We start from the raw sequence: 19,484 nt of genomic DNA, 5'->3' as shown, positions 1-19,484 counted from the left end.
TGAACCGATTTTCAAGAAATTTTACACACATCATTCTAGACTCAATTCAGTACGCTATGCCAAATTTCGTGAATATCCAAAAATATATGGGACTTTGGTGCACCATTTCTAATTTAAAGAATTCCAAATTTCGTGCAAATCGATATATTTAATGACTTTGGTACGTCATTTGCATTAAATCGGACGTAAATATATATGGGAGCTATATATAAATCTGAACTCATTTTTCTCAATTTCAATAGGGTTCGTCCTTGGGCAAATAAATCCAATTCGAATTAAAAATACGTCCTGTACTTTGTTTACAATTTAACATGGACAGTCGGACAAACAGACGGACGGACATTCATAAATCGACTTAGAAAGTGATTCTATGCATATTCTCAAAAGGAACCATGTGTCTAAATTGTTTCCTTTTGCCTGTTACAAACATATGCACAAAGAAATAATACCCTGTACCACAGTGGGGTGAAGGGTATAAAAACATACACCATATATAAAGCGAATAATAAAAGCTACGTGTAATTCCGAAGACCTCCGCAAACCATAGTCTGACGGTATATATCAATGAAACTTAACAGAATTCATTCTATACATAATTCATTTTGGTTGGACAAACCTCGGGAGTTTTGTTTGTCATATATGGAAAATCGGAACTATTGTGGAATCGGACAAACATATATATGACAGCTATATGCAATTCTGAAACGATTTTCTTTAATTTCAATAGGGTCCGTTCTAAGTCACTAAGAACAGCTCTTCCATAAGCCGAGATTAAAAAAGATTTCCATCCAAGCCATCGGTCTTGTGCGCATCTCATCCAATTTGGACGACCATGTTCCGAGATGTTGTCTTCTACTTGATCTTTCCATCGGATTCGTGGCCTTCCTCTTCTAAGTTAGCTTTGCTAAATTGCATTTCATTCGGATCTCAAATGCGGCCTGTATTTTGCTTACATTTGTACATGTACAGATAGTTAATACATCGATATGATATGTATATCCTGAAAATGGACCATGGGTTAATTTCAAATTCTTTTGTATGTTTCAGACATATGTATAACGACATAATACCCTGTAATACAGCGCGGTGAAGGGTATAAACATATCACAATCGATCCATATAATTTTTACCGAATTGGTTGTGGTTCTCATTAAATACTCTTTATTAAGAAAGAAAAATTATCGGTAGAGAATCGGTACAGGTTCACTCTTTTGGTGATATTAAAAAACTGCAATAAAGTCAAACGTTGGAAATAGCATCAAATTTTATAATAAGTTTAAATTTGTTCGAATTGGTCATCTTTGGCACGAAGTATGGCCTTCAAACGGCCAATGAAACCGTCACACGCTGCCCGAATGTTGCTCTGCGGTATTTTGGCCCATTCCCGGCGAAGCGCTTGCTTGAGGTGATCGAAACTTTGGTATTTTTTAGTGCCAAACTTGCTTTTCAAAATACTTCAGACACAATAGTACAACGGATTGGTACACGGAGATTTTGGTGGCCATTGTGAGTTGGAAGTGAAACGAGGAACCTCATTTTGTAACCATTCTTGGGTGGTGCGTACTGAGTGTACTGACCTTGGACATTCCGTCCAAGGTCTGCGGCAAAAATGTTTGCGTGCCCAAGGCTTTAATACACCCTCCAGAATATTTTCGCGATAATACTCGGTAGTTATTCTGATGCCACGGTCCATTAATACGAGCGCAGAGCGACCATCGGCTGTTATGGCGGCCCACTCCATGTCAATGTCCGGCGCTTAAGTTTTGGTGGCCAACCGTGCACATTTTTTGTTTGTTTACAAACTGCTGGACAACGAATATTTTCTAATCGGAGAAACCAAATACGGCATTTCAACACTTTCGGCCAAGCGAAGCAACTCTTTAGCTATTTTGAGTCTATTTTCTTTCAGTCGAGGTGTAAGTGCTTGCAATGGCATTACCCCCAGCTCATTTTTCAATATTTGCCGAATGGAATATTGCGATATGTTCAGCTTACGAGCCATTTTTCGACCACTGCGGGTTTCGATTAAGTCGCTTCTTTACTTTTCGAGCCAATCGATGTTGCTGTTTTCTTCCGTCCATTTCCTTGACGTCGGGTTACGCTACTAGAGTCACGGTAACGAGCGATGGTACGAGACACAAAATATTTATTCACATTTAAATGCCGGAGTGCTCTAACGATCGATACCCACTTGTGTTTTTACAGACAAATATAAAGAAATCACACTATGACGCTTGAATTCAATCACGAATAACCTTTTTTCTTGAAAATTCTCACCAAAATGCTTTTGTACGCTTGTAAACAAAATAATGAGCTGTCACTGGAATAATTTTAATAGCTGTCGGACGAGTGGTTTAGAAATAACAGCAGTCTGAAGTTGGTTGCAGTTTTTTCATCTCATCCTGTTTGCACATAATACCCTGTACCACAGAGTGGCGAAGGGAATTTTGACTATTTTGTGGGGGAGATATTAAAAGGAGTGGACCGATTTTTCCAATCATCGATCTTGATTAAAGATTGACCGACTTTTCCCATATTCGATCTTGATATTGAAAATGTTGGCCCTTTGTGGCGGCCCGACATTTTTTAAATCGGGTAATCCGTATAAAATTAATTATTTGGGGTTTTGTGAATCCTCAATTATTTTAATATAGGCAATTACATTTAGAAAAAGTCATTGTTTGATGTGCTCATTGATCCGAAGTTGTGATTGGACCTTACTCCTTCGCAAAAAGGCGATATAAAGATTGTCAGCCTCATCATTCCAAGCGTTATGGTCATATGATCACGAATAACTTTTTTCTATAATGAGCACCTTATCGACCCCAAAATAAATATTAAACTTATTTTACGATTATCTCCAATTATTCGTATTGTAGCTTAGCAAATTGCTTAAAATTTTCCCCAAAGTCTATCCTCTACCTCCCATCTAATTTATCATCAATTTGAATGCAATATACCAATCTACTCCCATTGCCGATTGAAAATATTTCAATTATCGATTTCTAAACGATAGATTATCACATCACAACGACTTGACTTCAATTTTTTTCCCCTTTATTTTCATTGGTGTCGATTTTGTGCTATTTCTGCCTTTGCAAATTGAATACAGCCATGGGAGTCATCCAAAAAATCTAAACAGAAAATATTCATATCAATCTCAAGCCAAAGCAACGTTATAATCACGAGCAATATCTCAGATATGGGCGATGAATTGCTGTGGAATTTGTGATATTGAACCCGACCATATAGTTAGTGGTGGTAATGGTGCTGCTGATGTTCATCCTGATGCTATGCTAAGCTATGGTGTGTGTGGCTCACGTCTTACACTATGCAAATTCTTGCTTCATTTCTTCGATTTCGTTATTTATTTGCCTGCCAACGAGAGCGAGCCACACAAACAAACCAAATATTGGCGATAAAGAAGAACAGCATCTTTACGGTGGTTGTGGCGGTGCAGGGATGCTGCAACATAACTTTTGAGCCAGCAACCTGCAACATTGCACGAAATGTTGTCAAACAACATTCAGGCACGATTCTGGGAAGAATTTTTGTTATGCCATTCCATCTTCGTATTCTTCTTTCATCTTATGTACATATGTTGTTGTTTCTTTGGGTTCCACAGAGAAATGGGAAAATATTGAAAGAGCAACTCTACTCTACACCACTTCACCAACACCATCAACGACACCAACAACAACAACAACACTTAACAGTAACAACAATTGAAATATATTTGTTGTATCGGTTTGCGGTTTTCGGTTACATGCATGTAAGATGAGATGTAGAGTATGGGGAGCCAGCCAGCAAGTTAGCTAGCTGGCAGGCTGGCTGGTTGTTTGGTTGACTACACAGTCATCGAGTGAATGCCGAAATACCGCATACCATCGATATGGATGGACCTTGCTGCATGACGACGACGATGATGATGATATATGCATGCAGATTGGTTTCATTTTGGTGTAAGAAAGAGTAACATGGTTCGGTGGAATGATGGATATTTCAATAGGGGAATTTTTTTCAACGAGAGAGCGAACTTGATTTATTTTGGGAAGAAATATAACGATGTGAAACATTTTGGAGACATACAGACGGACATGTGTAAGCCCCCACCAAATTGTCTGAAATGGATTTGGTCCAAAGATTGCGGTTAGGTGTGTCACCTGTGAGAATCTAGTGGTCCACATTTAAGTCAGCCTTCACATAACCGTTCTTTCCAAAATACAGAATTTGGTTTTTGGTATTTTGTATTCTCACCTCTCTATTGGTCTAAAACCAATATTTCGATGAGACAACTTTTTATCGCACCTTCAATAGCCGCATTTCTAACCACACGTGGTACATCATAAGCAAGTGTATATGAAGCTTGAAGATGGGACTTATCGGTCCACTCCTTCTAATCCTCACCCACAATGGGCCTAAATTTTTGAAATTTTTTTAAAAATCAAATACCCATTCGGATCGTCTTAGAAGACCATAAATATCGTTTGATTTTATGCGTCACCTGTGAGCACCTTATGGATCCACTTTTTAGGCCAGCCTCCATATTATCATGCTTCCCAAAATTCAGAACTTAGTTCTCGGTATTTTGGATTCTCAACTCTCTAACAAAAATTGTCAACATTTGCCCTTAATTAGTCTCCGTAGGACGATAACTACCATTATTTGGAATTTTTGGTGCCCTCGGGCAAGTTTTTCAACTGAATTGGCTCTAATATGATATTTAGGATTCCCATTGGCCCCATTAACCCCATGTTTGGGCGTAGCTCCCATAGAGCAGTACCCGCATTTTTCGCTACTTGGGGGAACTTACACCCTTTTTTCAGTCGAATTAACTGTAAAATCTCTCTACCAAAAATGATCAATATTGGCCTATGTTTCGGATTAGTCACAATTGAACGATAATTCCCACTATTCGGTATTTTTGTAACCTTGGGCACGTTTTTCAACCGAATTGGTTGAAATTTTATAGTTTGGATTCTCCTTGGATAGAAAATCTTCATACCAAAATTATCAATATTGGCCAAGGTTTCGAACCAAAGAACGATATTCCCCATTATTCGGTATTTAGGAGACCTTGGACACGTTTTTAACCGAACTGGGTAGAAAATCTTTCTACGAAAAATTATCCATATTGGCTCATGTTTCAGAGTAGTCCCTATTCGATGTTACCCTTATTATTCGGTATTTTTGGGATCTTGGGTACGGCGGTATCTCACCTTATTCGGTATTTTGAGGTTTTTAGGCATTTTGTTTTCAACCGAATTGGCTGTAATTTTATATTTTTGATATAGTATAAAATCTCTGAACCAAAAAAATATCTATATCGGACCCTGTTTTAGAGTAGACCCCTTAGAGCGGTACCTCCCATAATTTCCGATTTTGGGGTCCTTTGTCACATTTTTGGACCGATCTGAAAGAAATTTGAAATTTTGGAGTTTCATTGGGTAGAAAATCTCCCTAAGAAAAATTATTTTTGAGACTTTTAGCACTTGAACTGACCGAAATCTTCTCATAAAATATTAATGCCGGTCTACATTTAGGAATATATAGGAGGTTTTAGCCATATTCATCCCTCTTAAAGGGACCGCAATATAGCATTCCGGTTTTTTGAATGGTAAAGCACATTTATGCAGAAAGGAAACTCTTTATCCCACTTGCGGACTTTGAAGATTCTAGAAGTATCTCACACCTATATGGATGTAATTTAGCATTCCGTATTCTTGAATGATGAAAATATGTCAGCAGATAATTTACAACGACATAGTCACTATATGATGTTACGCACCTTTTCCAAAAAAACATTCTATATTCTAAAATACAACTACATTACCTATCACCCCAATCCAAACAACTTTTAACACCGCACATTACCACAGTGAATAACTCTACTACTACTTGTTATGCTCTTGTATGTTGCAAATACGGTTGATCAATTGCACGTTTACAATGTGACTGGTTTCCAGGTTTATGGTCAAGATGTTCGGTACTTTCCCTTAACCCCAAAACTACTGGAATGCAGTAATATTTAGCAAAAATATGCCACTTCATAGAATTTATATGTGAAAGAACGATGGCACCATCGTCATCGTTGTTGTTAGACACAGAAGCAGCCACAAATTTCCAAATTTTGAACATGAACATTTAGCAGGAATCTGATGTTTGCTAAGGAGGGGTGGGGGGAGCGATGTGGATTGCCATATAAATACCACAAGGATAGCCACATTTTTGGCAATATTCATAGTTTTAACCTCTGTGCATATCGAAGTGTGTGTGGGAGGTGAAAAGTATCATTTGCAAATTACAAATATATATATATTGCCATAACCTCAAAAGTCGTATGTTTACACCTAGGTTAGGTTACCTACCGACCATAAACAAATCATTTTTAATGGTGAAATTAACTTAAGATTATTTTCGCAATGAAGATGAAGGGATAACATAAATTATATTTATGGTATTTGTGGGAATAAAATTAAAATTTAATATTAGAGAGATTGGGATGATGATAATTATTTGTATTTCCCATTTATCTATTTCGGGTTAAAACAAATAGAAAACCAGTAAGGAAAGTAGTAAAGTCGGACGGGGCCGACTATATGATACCCTTCACCACTATGGGTATATTAAAAAGAAGGGCCAATAACAAGAAATTGGATGAACTAAAATATGTGACCTTTATCTAAATGTGAACCGACTTAGATCAACCCATAAACATGTCATTCGTTTGTTACAATGGGACAGCAAATATCAATCGGGCACCCGTTCAATTAACACGAAGTCGGTCAGAAAATTAAATCGGGCGAAAATATATGGGATCTATATCTAAATCCAAAACGATTTTTACGAAACTTAAACCACATCATTCTAGATTTAATTCAGTACGAAATGCCAAATTTCGTGCAAATCGAAAGATACATAGGGACTTTGGTGCAAAGGCCCATTGTTACTATTGAAATTTGTGATTCGAATCAGATGAAATTTGTCACAGCTCATTTTCTTGGCCCTAGAACGATAACTGTGGAAATTAGAGAAAATCGGGTCAGATTAAGATTCCACAATTGATACCAAAAAATGCACAGCGTACTAAATTAAGTACCGTTTGATGTATGTGAGTTTTTAGATATAGCTCCCATATTTATAATTCGTCCGATTTTATGTTAATGGTGCACCAAACTGCCAAGTTTTGTCCGAATGAGACATAATTTTGCAAAGTGTAATGAATTAGGTCCAGGTTGATGTATGCTAAGTTTTGTCGTAATCGGTTCAGATTTAGATACAGCTGCCATATATATATATATATTTATATATATATATATATATATATATATTCGTTCGATTTTATGTCAGTGGTACACCAAACTCCCACGGTTTGACTAATTTAGGCAACATTTTGCACAGCGTTCCGAATTATGTAAAGATTGACGTATGTGAAGTTTTATTTAAGGGAACCCCACCCATTCTCGAATTTAATTTTTCAAGATTTTCAATGGGCTGATAAATCGATACCAATGCTTGTTAAGGTTTGTAACTTTGCACATATATATTTGAAGATTTAAAAAGGAAGAAAAATAATTTACAACAATTTTTTGTTGTTGTCTTGTTGTTGTTTTTTGTGATTAGAGAAAAGTCCTTATTTTTGATGGCGGGCATGATAACTCCTCACTGCAACATCGGAATCCGAAAATTCCAACGGTGTTAGAAAGAGTACATGTCTGGCTCTCGTATGAACTAGGATTATTGACTTCGCTCTAAAATTAACAAAATGGCGGACCTTTGAAAAAATATTTTTGGAAAATCGCCGAATTTTGACCAAAAACCAAGTTAAAAAATAAGGAAGATCTTCACCGATTGGCTTTATCCTACACTCACAGAGAAACGTATAAAAATTTGAAATCGATTGGGTTATTAGTTTTTGAGTTATCGTGCCCGCCATTCGCAAAAGAGAAAAACGCGTTTAAAGTTTGAGAAGCCCTTTAGCCCTCACTTGATGCTGACACAATAAATCGGTTATATCTTCAAGAGTTCTTGAGATTTTCACTTGAAATTTTGTAGAGACATTCTTGAATTAGTGTAGGATCGAATTAAATCAAAAAATTTTTTGACCCCGAGAATGGGGGGGGGGTCCCCTTAAATCGGTCCATATTTAGGCTTTGTCCGATTGAGACGAAATTTAACATAGAGTATTGAGTTGACTATGAAATAAAGTGTGTTAAACAATATTGAAATCAGATCAGATATAGATCTCAGGGTGTACGTCTTGTGGGATCTATATCTGAGGGCAGGGGGATGGTGTAAATTTTTTTCTTTAAATAAATTTAATTTTGCAACAGAATTTTTTTAATTCCACTAGAGTTTTCCAAATTTCTACAAACACAAGAAGGATGTAACAAAATCCCAGATGAAATCATAACAAAATGGTAGAGAATATGCCCAACTCAATTAAAAGTGTAAAGAAGCGCATATATTGTGGATAAAATAATAAAAATATTATTGAATGCTTTACAGCCCACGAAAAAGGGAATACCACGAAGATGCGATGATGGGGACTCAAGACTTTATATCGAGAATGAGAGATGTTTCAAAATGTGTATAACATCTTAAGGACAAAAAATCTTCAGATATTAGAAAGAACAAATGTATACAGTTAAAGTGGTCATTGAGATAATTTTATAGTGTGAAAGGGAAGACATAGCCTTGTGGGGAAGTAAAGCGTCCTGAATACTGTCGTAAGACGTAAACTTTTAAAATGTTTGGAAAGTACACCCAAAAATTCATAATACAGTACGCTTTAATAGAATTAATTGGAGAATGCATCCAGAAGTTTATTGTTGAAGAAGTGAAAAGTGATGAATTCTTTTCGGTATTATCGGATGCAACTATATATGTATACGATTTTTGACAATGTATCTAAAAAGTCAAAGAAAATTTTCTTTGTTACGTGAAATTAGAAGGATTAACAGGAAAATAATTTTTGAAGTACTTCAACCCTCTTTGACCACGATCGTTTTTGCACAGTGTTATCATATGTGATCCATTTCACATCTCCAGTCACCATCCGTTTAAGAAATAGGTCTAGTCTATCTCATTCCGTTTGGCCAAGACTCGCAGATGGAAATTCGATTCATCCTTTTTTTTTTTTTGTTAATTGGTGTGGCACCCATACACCGATCTTCCTTTTGAATACAGCTTTTTGTAAATGGTTTAAAAACAGTTTTATGGTCGATTTTTAGCTCCTGGGCGATGTTACAACAGCGAACATGTCGGTCCGATTTTATCGACATTTTCGACGACCGTTCTAATGGATATATTTATATTTATATCTAAACCGATTTTCGCCAATTTCAATATGGCTCGTCCTTGGGACAAATAAATAAGCTGTTCCAAAATGTTATTTCATGCAGATCATAAATGCAACATATAGAATTTAGTTTAGAATTTGACATTAACAAACCGACGGATTCAGAAAGTAATTCAATGCATTTTCTCAAACGTAACATGGAGTCTATCATGATTCCTTTTGCCTGTTAAAAATATATGTACAAATACGTAAAACTCCGTAACCCAGTGAGATTTAGGGTATACAAATTTGATCAGATAAAATTATATTACTTGAGATATGACAACCACCGATGCAGGAATAATGTTTTTCAAAAATGACTGATTTCTCTGTCATATGACTATCTTATTCAGTTTTAAAAACCATATAACTAAATTGAGTCGAATTCGGATAAGCGAACACCGGTTTATCGAAAAAATCGGTTAATTGAAACCAAAAATTATTAACTAATATTTTACTTCGCTTAAATGAAAAACCGGTTAATTGAAAATCCGTATAAGAGAAAGACTTTTTTTTTGGAAAACACAACTATATATGGAACCAACACCGTTTAAGAGAAATTCATGAAATTTTTATATGTGTAATTTCTAAAATGAATGTGCACATTTTTTCGAACAATGTCAACAAAAAAGTAAGTTCTTACTAAATTCATTTCATTATTTATTATTTTCACGGGTTTTCACATATTGATTGAAAATTTTCGCTTAAGCGCAACGAGTTTCGCTTATCCCTTTAATTAAAAATTCTGCATAAGAAAACCAGTAAGGAAAGTAGTAATTTCGGACTGGGCCGACTATATGATACCCTTCACCACTTTGGGGATATTCTACATATGTATCTTTACAGATGTCGTCTTTTCGAAGAAACATTGATTTCATACTTTTTAAATAGACTTTAAGCAAACTTTACGCACGCTATTTGGTATGCTTCACTGTTTAAAATGTAATATCAATCAAGCATCCATTGATTATTTGGTTTACAATCAACATAAACTTTCAGTACGCTAAAACTCGGGAACGGCTGAACGGATTTATCTGATCTTAGTCTTGAAATGTTCGTGGAGGTCCAGGGAAGGTTTAAAAGATGAGAAAAAATCGAAAACCGCGAAATTTTTGCAAAACATATTATTCAGCCTATTTTCATTTCCACGAATTTAGTATCGAGCTGTTTTGATAGCACCACGTCGTAGTTGTTATTTTGAGGTATTATGGGCGAAAATTGGTAGCGTATCATTCCTTTAAGCCTACATTTGTCAATTATTGAACATTTTCAAAATATTTAATTTTTTTAATTGGTTTGACATTGTATTGAAACATTTTTTGTGACAATACAAACAATAATTCAGAAGTATATCATTGAATGTACACGCGATCATTGTACGCACACGTTTTCCGTAGAATGCACGTACATTTTGGGACTAATGCATGATTGGAAAATCAGAAGACATTCTGAATCGAGTTCGCGGTCATTCAGGGTATCCTAAGATCCATACCCTAGATTAATTTGTTTGAAAATAATAATAATAGGAACATGTTGTTCCTTAAAGTACCTGAAATGTTGATATGCCACAGGAAATATAAAATCAGGTGGTTAAATGGCTATTCGTATTGAACATGCCAACTACCGATAACACTCAGGTTGGTAAACGGGGGTAAAAACTTCAACATACCGAAAATTGAACGGGAAATAATTATGGCGTCTTTTTTAAACCTTAAGCTATAGTTTATAATTTCTGGGATGATGTCTTTTATACACAGGAATCCGTTTTGCCTAATTATAGCCAACTCAATGAGAAAATTAAGTCAATGTCTTTATAATACTGAAAATGGGGCGAGACCTGTATATATTGCTATATCATAGCTTGGACCAATATCCCGGAATGACATATTTTAGCTACTACAATCGGAATGGAGATATATTAATTTTTGGTAGGAATATTTGACACCACATAAGAAATTATGGGAGCTACGATTATATGGGTTCCACCCGGAAACTTGGTCCTATATTGATAACTCTTTGTAAGGAGATTTTGTACTCACTGATCATCTAAAATATAAAATTACAGGCAATTTGGTTTAAAAAGTTGACCAAACCCCATTAAAATACAGAAGAGTGGACAAATATTGACAATTTTTAGTAGAATTCGTGCTACCAAATAAAACAACCAATTACAGCTGAAGAGGTTGAAAAACGTGTCCAAATCCTCAAAGGATCGTATAATGTGGAGTACCATTACATGGAGGCTTTTCGTAAGCTTTGGCAAAATTTGTTAGGAACATTTTCTACACAATGATCATCCCAAACATAAAATTACTGCCAAACACCGAATATTAAGGGATTTCCCCGATAATTGGGCCAATATTGATAATTTTAAGTAGAGAGATTTTCTGGGAACCGTGCCCAAGATCTTCAAAATATTGAATGTTTATTGCTACCGTTTTATGTTACCGCCCATAAAATATGTGCAAATACTAAAAATATTTGGTACGAACACTTTCTGCTCAATTACAAACAATTCTGGTGAAAAACACGTCAAAAATGCTCATATTGCGAGGTACCGTTATATGGGTACTACCCTAAATTGTGAACTAATATTGAACATTTTCAATACCAAATATCCTAGGAGTAGTAGCAATGTAAGTGCAAATTTCAAAGCAGAATCTCAATCTAAACAGGTAACTTAATATTCGGTTATCGTTATGTGAACATCAACAATATTGCTATGCAAGACAACGTTTGCCGGGCCCGCTAGTATATATATATATATACATCATATACTTAATTCTAGACTTAATTCAGTACGCTGTGCCAAATTTCATGCAAATCGAAAGGTATATAGGAACTTTGGTGCACGATTTGCATAGAATCGGACAAAACTATATATGGGAGCTATATCTAAATCTGAACCGATTTTCTCGAAACATGGCACACATCATTCTGCACCTAATTCAGTACTCTATGCCAAATTTCATGCAAACCGAATGATATATAGGGGCTTTGGTGAACTATATCGAAATTTGAACCGATTTTCATAAAACATAGCACACATCATTCCAGACTTAATTCAGTACGCTGTGCCAAATTTTATGCAAATCGAAAGGCATATAGTGACTTTGGTGCACCATTTACATAAAATCGGAAAAAACTATATATGGGAGCTATATCCAAATCCCAACCGATTTTCACGAAACTTAGCACACATCATTCTGGACCTAATTCAGTACTCTGTGCCAAATTTCGTGCAAATCGAATAATTTATAGGGACTTTCGTGCCCCATTTACCTTAAATCGGACGAAAATATATATGGGAGCTATATCTAAATCTGAACCGATTTTTCCCAATTTCAAAAGGGTTCGTCCTTGAGCCAAATAAGTAACTTGTGCCAAAGTTCATCTAAATCGGATCATAAATGCGACCTGTACTGTGTTTACAATTTAACATCTACAGACGGACGGATGCATAAATCGACTTAAAAAGTGATTCTATGCATATTCTCAAAAGTTTCCTTTTCCTGTTACAAACATATGCACAAAGACATAATACCCTGTACCACAGTGTGGTGAAGGGTATAAAAAGTTTAGTGAAATTCACGGAAAGGGCGAATAAAGCCGTGATTATTAAAGAAAAAGAGTTGCTAAACTATATGATACCCTACACAACTTCCACGAAAATCTAACTTTGTGTGGTTCTAGATTCTGAGCTTGGGCAAAATTTCGCAATTTTTTCATCCTTTTGACCGATTAGAGGTCAACAAACGTTACTAGTATTCAGTACAGCTCTTCTAATTCTTCTAATGTCCAGATTCCCTTCAAAGTGGGTTGTGTTATGATGTTCGGCTTTCAGTTGCGGCCTATAGATCGACTCGAAAAAAACACCAAATCGGTATACTTAAAGGTGGGTCTAAGACTAATATTTCTCGGCTTTACAAACTTTTAGTGCTGCACAAAGCTTTAATACCCTGACAACATAGTTGTGTAGGGTATAATTAGGCTTTGTACTTATTTCCTGATAGCAAAGTGTTAGTCGAGCTTTTACTGAAATACCAAAGACATTGGCTAAGAAATGTAGGCACTTTTTCTGCATATTATCTTCACAAAATAAATTTCACATTGTATCGCAAAATATACGTGGACTTTATTTTTGTACAACGCTATTAAATCACATTAACTGCAGCCGGTGAAGTTAATAAAAGTTTTTCCCTACCATCATCGCGTTTTGTTGCCATTAATTTCATTCAAAATAAAACTTCCTTGAAGTGACAAGTGCGATGAGTTTTTGTTCCCTTGATTCTGTTGTGACTTTCAACATTTGTCGCTATTTCAAGTTTTCACTTGAAACACACAGAAAAGCTAATGAATGACCGGCAGACAAACAAACAGACCCACTCACGTACACACACACAGAAAAGGCAGATGCTATTAAACTAATGTCCTTTAATACAATTCATTTTAAGGGCATTACCATAAACTCGAATCACTGAACAACAACAGGCAAATCATTGTCATCAACGTCACAGCAGGAATTACGAAAAAAAAACGTTGTCCATGGTGTTATCGCTATAGTTGTTGTTATTGTTGTGACCTCCCGGTTTTATGTAATTTTTGCTCTTGCGCTCGTATTTGCCTTTTTACATAAAGCAAATATCATTAAACAAATGGTCCGAGCCAAAGGTGTTAATAGGTGTTGACTGGCAATGCCTCTGTCATGGCCATCATCATCATCATCAGTAGCAACGGCGGTGGCAATGGCGGGCATTGGCCATAGGAACACTAACATGCCCAACACCATGTTCACAGCTAGGGATTGACACCGCAATGACGATATCCGACCGGCCGTCCGTCCCTCCTGACCGACAAGAACAATAACAATGGCCGGGGAGCTTAACAACAAATGTTGGGGTCGTTTTTGTTGTCGTTTTATGTTTCAAACTCAAACTCTTAATGTGGGGAATGAATGTATGGAGCTGTTAATGCAAAATGTATGGAGGCCTTGAGTTTTTTCTCATTCCGTTTTTCCCCTATATGTTTAAAAGGGGGAATACTAAAACAACAACAACAATCACACTTAGAAAAGTAAATCCCTTTCCTTTTAGTCTTCTTCATCATAATCGAGGTGCTCGTTCGCTGGTTGTACCCTTCTTGATGGATTATTATTTTCTGGTTTGTTGTTGCGATTTTTCCTCCTCTTCTTCTTCTATTCATTTTTGTTACAATTGTTCAGATCCAGTCCCAGTCCAGTCTGTCTGCACCCGTTTGGTAGGCAATGCTAGACCAAGGTATTTACTTCGTGTCGGAAACCATGTTTTGTGTGGTCACTAAGAAAAAAGGCTAATTAATGGTCCTAAAAAGACTTGAAATAACTTCTGGTCAGCGTTTCTTTGCTAGATGTCAAATGTTGCACAGTGGGAAAGAGGTAGGGAGTTGGGTAGGGGGAGAAAACTTTGATATATTCGTATTTGTATGGTATGACGATGTTAAGTGCCTCAAATTAAGTCTTTCAACGTTCATGCACATTAAGTACTTTAATGTGCTGTTAATAAAAACCAATTGCTGGCAGGTGAACTGATTGTGCAGTCAACAAATTTTGTGGAAAGAGAGTGAAAAACCAACAACTTCGACAGATAGAAACGACTTGCAATTTTCCAGACTAGAAGTAGAGGGAAAAAAACTTGACCATTGAGGTGGTTAACTCATACTGAGTAAAACGTGTTAATACAATGGCAGTCATTAGACAGGATTAACTCAAGCTTTTCAAATTAGCTTTTAAAAGTTATTTTTTTTATTATTGGAGTTATTTCAAATGTTATGGAAGAGGAGGAAGGGATTTTCAAACCATTATTTAAGTATACTAGTATTAATTCGATGTTTTAGCCGCATTTTCCAACCGAATTTCAATATAATTCCACGTTCTATATTTGTCTATATTTAATACCGACATATTTCAAGGCTCTTAGCAATATAGAGTTATATTTTGTTCCTCTATATATTTTGAATATTCTTGCATGAGTTTCCAATCGAAGAGCCTGTGATTTATCATTACGGGCTCTGAGATCATAAAATACCATCTCGTGGATATTTCGAATATAAGACCTTTACATAGCTCTCGAACAATTTTCGAGATATTTTCGCCCATTAGTTGGGTAATGTTTATAAGAAAAATATTAGATTTTTTAGAACCTTGTAAATGTATTAATATAACTCCACTATTCAAGTACATACACATAAACAAGTAAAGAAAGATGAAAACACGGACGGGGAGGACTATATATTATACCTTTACCACTTTGAGTATTTACAAGAACTTTTCCCAATATTATTATTGTAAGATTTCCACAAAACTTTACATACACAAATCTGTGCAAGTAAACCAGAAAGGAAAGTAGTAAAGTCGGTCTAGGCCGACTACACTGCGTAGCATAACTATAGACGCACCTTTAATTCAATTGTTATGTTAGTTGACAAATAAAATGGATTAATTAAGTTATTTTTCACAATAAAATGATCAAAATGATTCAACAAGAATAGTTAATTTATTCTTTATGGTTTCGCCTAATTCTGCACTTTCAAACTTACTGGTGTTTTTTAAAAAAACTTAAATAAAATAAAATAACTTTAATCAATAATGGGTAGGGCCTTCCTTATTTTGAATAAGTTCAAAAATTTTTCCATCACACTGTTGATCAAAATTTTTCGCAAATCTTCTTGAGGGTAATATACAGTTTGATATTGGCGGTTTTCTGCCTAGACACGACGAGTCAAGATTCCACATATGTTCTCGATTGGATTCTGGTCGGAAATTTTAACATTTTGTTGACTTCAACCATACTTAAGTATGGCGACTTTTATGAACTGGTAACTTATCCTGCTGAAAAAACGAGTCCTTCATTGTTGCTGCTTTCCCAAAATGGCAATAATTTGTTTTCCAAGACTTGAACGTACTCCATTGAATTCATCCGACAACTGGGAAATGTCAATTCAAACATTCCGTGGTTATATTTCATAAAACGATATTTCGGTGGCGATTCCTTAATGGTCTTGGGAGCATTTTATAGCCACGGAATGCGTAATTTGACATTTCCTAGAAGTCTTGGAAGACAAATTATTGCCAACTTGAAGGACTTGTTTTTCAGTTATTTTAGTCTTAATTCAGTACCAAATTTCGTTTAAATCGAAAGAAATGTAGGGACTTTGGTGCACCACTTACATAAAATCGGTCGAAAATATATATGGGATCTATATCTAAATCTGAACCGATTTTCACCAATTTCATTAGGGTTCGACCTTGAGGCAAAATAAATTAGTTGTACTAGTTATATTTTTCGGTATGTTGTCTATACTTCAACCAAATCCAAATTGTACCAAATCTAGTGCTGTTTAGTACTTTTCGTAAACAAAAATACGAATTTCCAAATTTCCTCTATTCCAAATTTCAGATTTTCAGCTCTATCCGTTCTTCCAAAATCCAAATTGTACTAAATTTAGTACCATATAGTACCTTTCGCCCCAATAAGTACGAATTTCCTAAACTACCTCCATCCTACACTCCATTTTAAATCCCAATTTAAAGACATAAGCTCTATCTGTTCACCTAAATTCAACTTGCACCAAATTTAGTACCATTTAGTACTTTTCGTACACATAAGTACGATTTTTTAAAGCTGCCACAATACTGTGCTACAATAGTAGTCCTAATTTCGATTTTCAGGATTCCATCTCTATACAATCATTTAAAAGCAAATAATACTAAATTTAGTACCATTTTGTACGTTTTATATAAATGTGTACTACTTTCATTAACCATTTCCATACATCAACACCACTTCCCAACCTTTATTCCATATAAAATTTGAAGATTCTAGCTATATATGTCCAATCTATATAAAATTAGAACTAAATTTAGTAAAGTTTAGTACTTTTCGTACACTTTTAGGTCGAATTTTCAAAAACCCTTTTGTACATATTTATAAATTTCCATCAGTGACGCACATTCCAAATTTCAGAATTCTAGTTCTTCCCGATCGCCTAATACAAAGGGTACCATATTTGGTACAGTTTAGTACTTTTCGTACCCTTCTAGTTCTCACGCCTACACACCAACCACAACCCACACTCAAAATTTCAAGCTTCTAGCCTTAGCCGTTTCGTCTGGGCGAAGATCTGTCAGTCAATCAGTCTCTCACTTACTGAACACTAAGCTCTTTTATATATTAAGATGTTTCGAAATAGCCCCTACATAAAAATCTCGTCCCACTTTCGATATTTTGAAGGTTTAAGCCGTGATACCCCTCCGAAGTCCTTGTAATGTGGCATTTGCGGTTCTTGGAGGGCTAAAAGTTTGATAGTGGGCCACATACATTGCCCAACATTTACTAGCAATGGGTGAAATCCTTTTATAAATAGGGGAGACTGGGGCACCTTCGACATCAGGGCATATTTAGATGCACGGGTTTTTTTATTTTTAGAGATGTTTATACCCTTCACCACACTGTGGTACAGGGTATTATGCCTTGCTTGTAACAGGCAAAAGAAAACGATATAGACACATGGTTCCTTTTGAGAATCACTTTTCAAGTCGATTTATGCATGTTCGTCCGTCCGTCCGTAGGTCTGTCCATGTTAAAATTTTAAACAACGTACAGGTCGTATTTTTGATTTGAATTGGATGAAATTTGGCACAGCTCATTTATTTGGTCCATGGACGAACCCTATCGAAAATGTGAAAAATCGGTTCAGATTTCGATATAGCTCCTATAAATATTTTCGTCTGATTTAAGGTAAAGTCCCTTCATATCCGTCGATTTGCACAAAATTTGGCATAGCGTACTGAATTGAATATAGAATAATGAATAGAGAGTTTCGGGAAAATCGGTTCAGATTAAGATATAGCTCCCATATATATATTCGCCCGATTTTATGTAAATGGTGCTATATAACCTTCGAATTGCAAGAAATTTGGCATAGCGTACTGAATGAATTCTAGAGTGATGTGTGTTAAATTTCGTGAAAATCGATTCAGATATAGATATAGCTACCATATATCGTCGTCCGATTTTATGTAAATGGTGCACCAAAGTCCCGATATCGGTGCAAAGGCGTACCGCATATCGTTTATCAATTTGGCTATAAATCGTTTCCCATAAATTTGTCCCACGGTATGCAGACGACTATAAATATGCCCAAATGAAATTAAATTTATCATAGGTTGCAGAAAGACATGAATATGTTCGTTCAAGGGACCATTGACATGCAACTTTAAGGATGCATATCTACAATATACCCAAAGTGGTGAAGGGTATCATATAGTCAGCCCAGTCCGACTATACTACTTCCCTTACTGGTTTTGTAATAATTCCATTCCATTTCGTAAGTATTTTGTGTATAAAACTTTTCAAATTTTAAGGCAGTATTATTAAAAAGTTGTTATTTACAATGTATATTCTTATAAAAATAATTAAAAATATAATTTTTTTAGATTGACAGAAAAAATACAAAAAAAAAACTATGAAAATTACCTTCGGGGTAGATTCGGCATTCTTAAGTAGGGCAATTTCGGCCATATGCAGATAGTGCTATATTATTTCTATAAAATGTTTTTGAGTTTGATAATTATCACTGCTATCACCGAATGTGCCCCATAAAATGCCGAAGCTACCCCGGGTAGGGACACATTCGGTGTATTTGACCTTTGTAACAGAACTGTAACTAATACTAATTAATCATATGTTTTTGGTATCAGATGAGTATTAGACGACAATAACCAAACCAAGTTTCTATATCTGTTGAATAAGTACTGAGATATAGAGCTCTAAAAAAGTGCCAAATGTGCCCCAGTCTTCCCTACTGGCTAAACACCACAATTTTTATTGGCATTTAAATACTTTCAGTTTTAAAAAGCTTTTGAATTTATAATTTTAACTTTCTCATATTAGATGTACTAACAGCGTATACGAATTCATAGTCTTAAAGTGTACCATTTTCCATGAGAGTAAAATCCCTTTTTTACTAACAGTATACAAACTTTGTCGGAATTTTCTAATTTTTTGCTTAATAAATTGTTATCATTCGAAAGTAACAAAAGGATTGTTTCCACAAAAAAATGTATCTGAAAACAAAAATACTGTACGTATTTCATATCTTAGTCACA

The 19,484-nt window shown here is 35.4% G+C and overlaps 1 long non-coding RNA gene across 1 annotated transcript; it reads right to left on the bottom strand.

Moving 5' to 3' along the window:
• Window positions 1-1,248: 1,248 nt before the first annotated feature.
• On the bottom strand, window positions 1,249-1,916 carry LOC133327559 (uncharacterized). The gene is made up of 2 exons (XR_009754260.1): window positions 1,804-1,916; window positions 1,249-1,563 (listed from the first exon to the last, which is right to left on the bottom strand). It is a non-coding gene; the product is annotated as an uncharacterized LOC133327559 (long non-coding RNA).
• Window positions 1,917-19,484: the final 17,568 nt, after the last annotated feature.

The sequence above is a fragment of the Musca vetustissima genome, unplaced genomic scaffold, assembly GCF_032173495.1.
Source record: "Musca vetustissima isolate MV318-11 ecotype Yass unplaced genomic scaffold, APGP_CSIRO_Mvet_v1 utg3616, whole genome shotgun sequence".
NCBI lineage: Eukaryota > Metazoa > Arthropoda > Insecta > Diptera > Muscidae > Musca > Musca vetustissima.
Note: the sequence above shows the minus strand (reverse complement) of the source record. Positions and strands in the feature narration are given on the sequence as shown.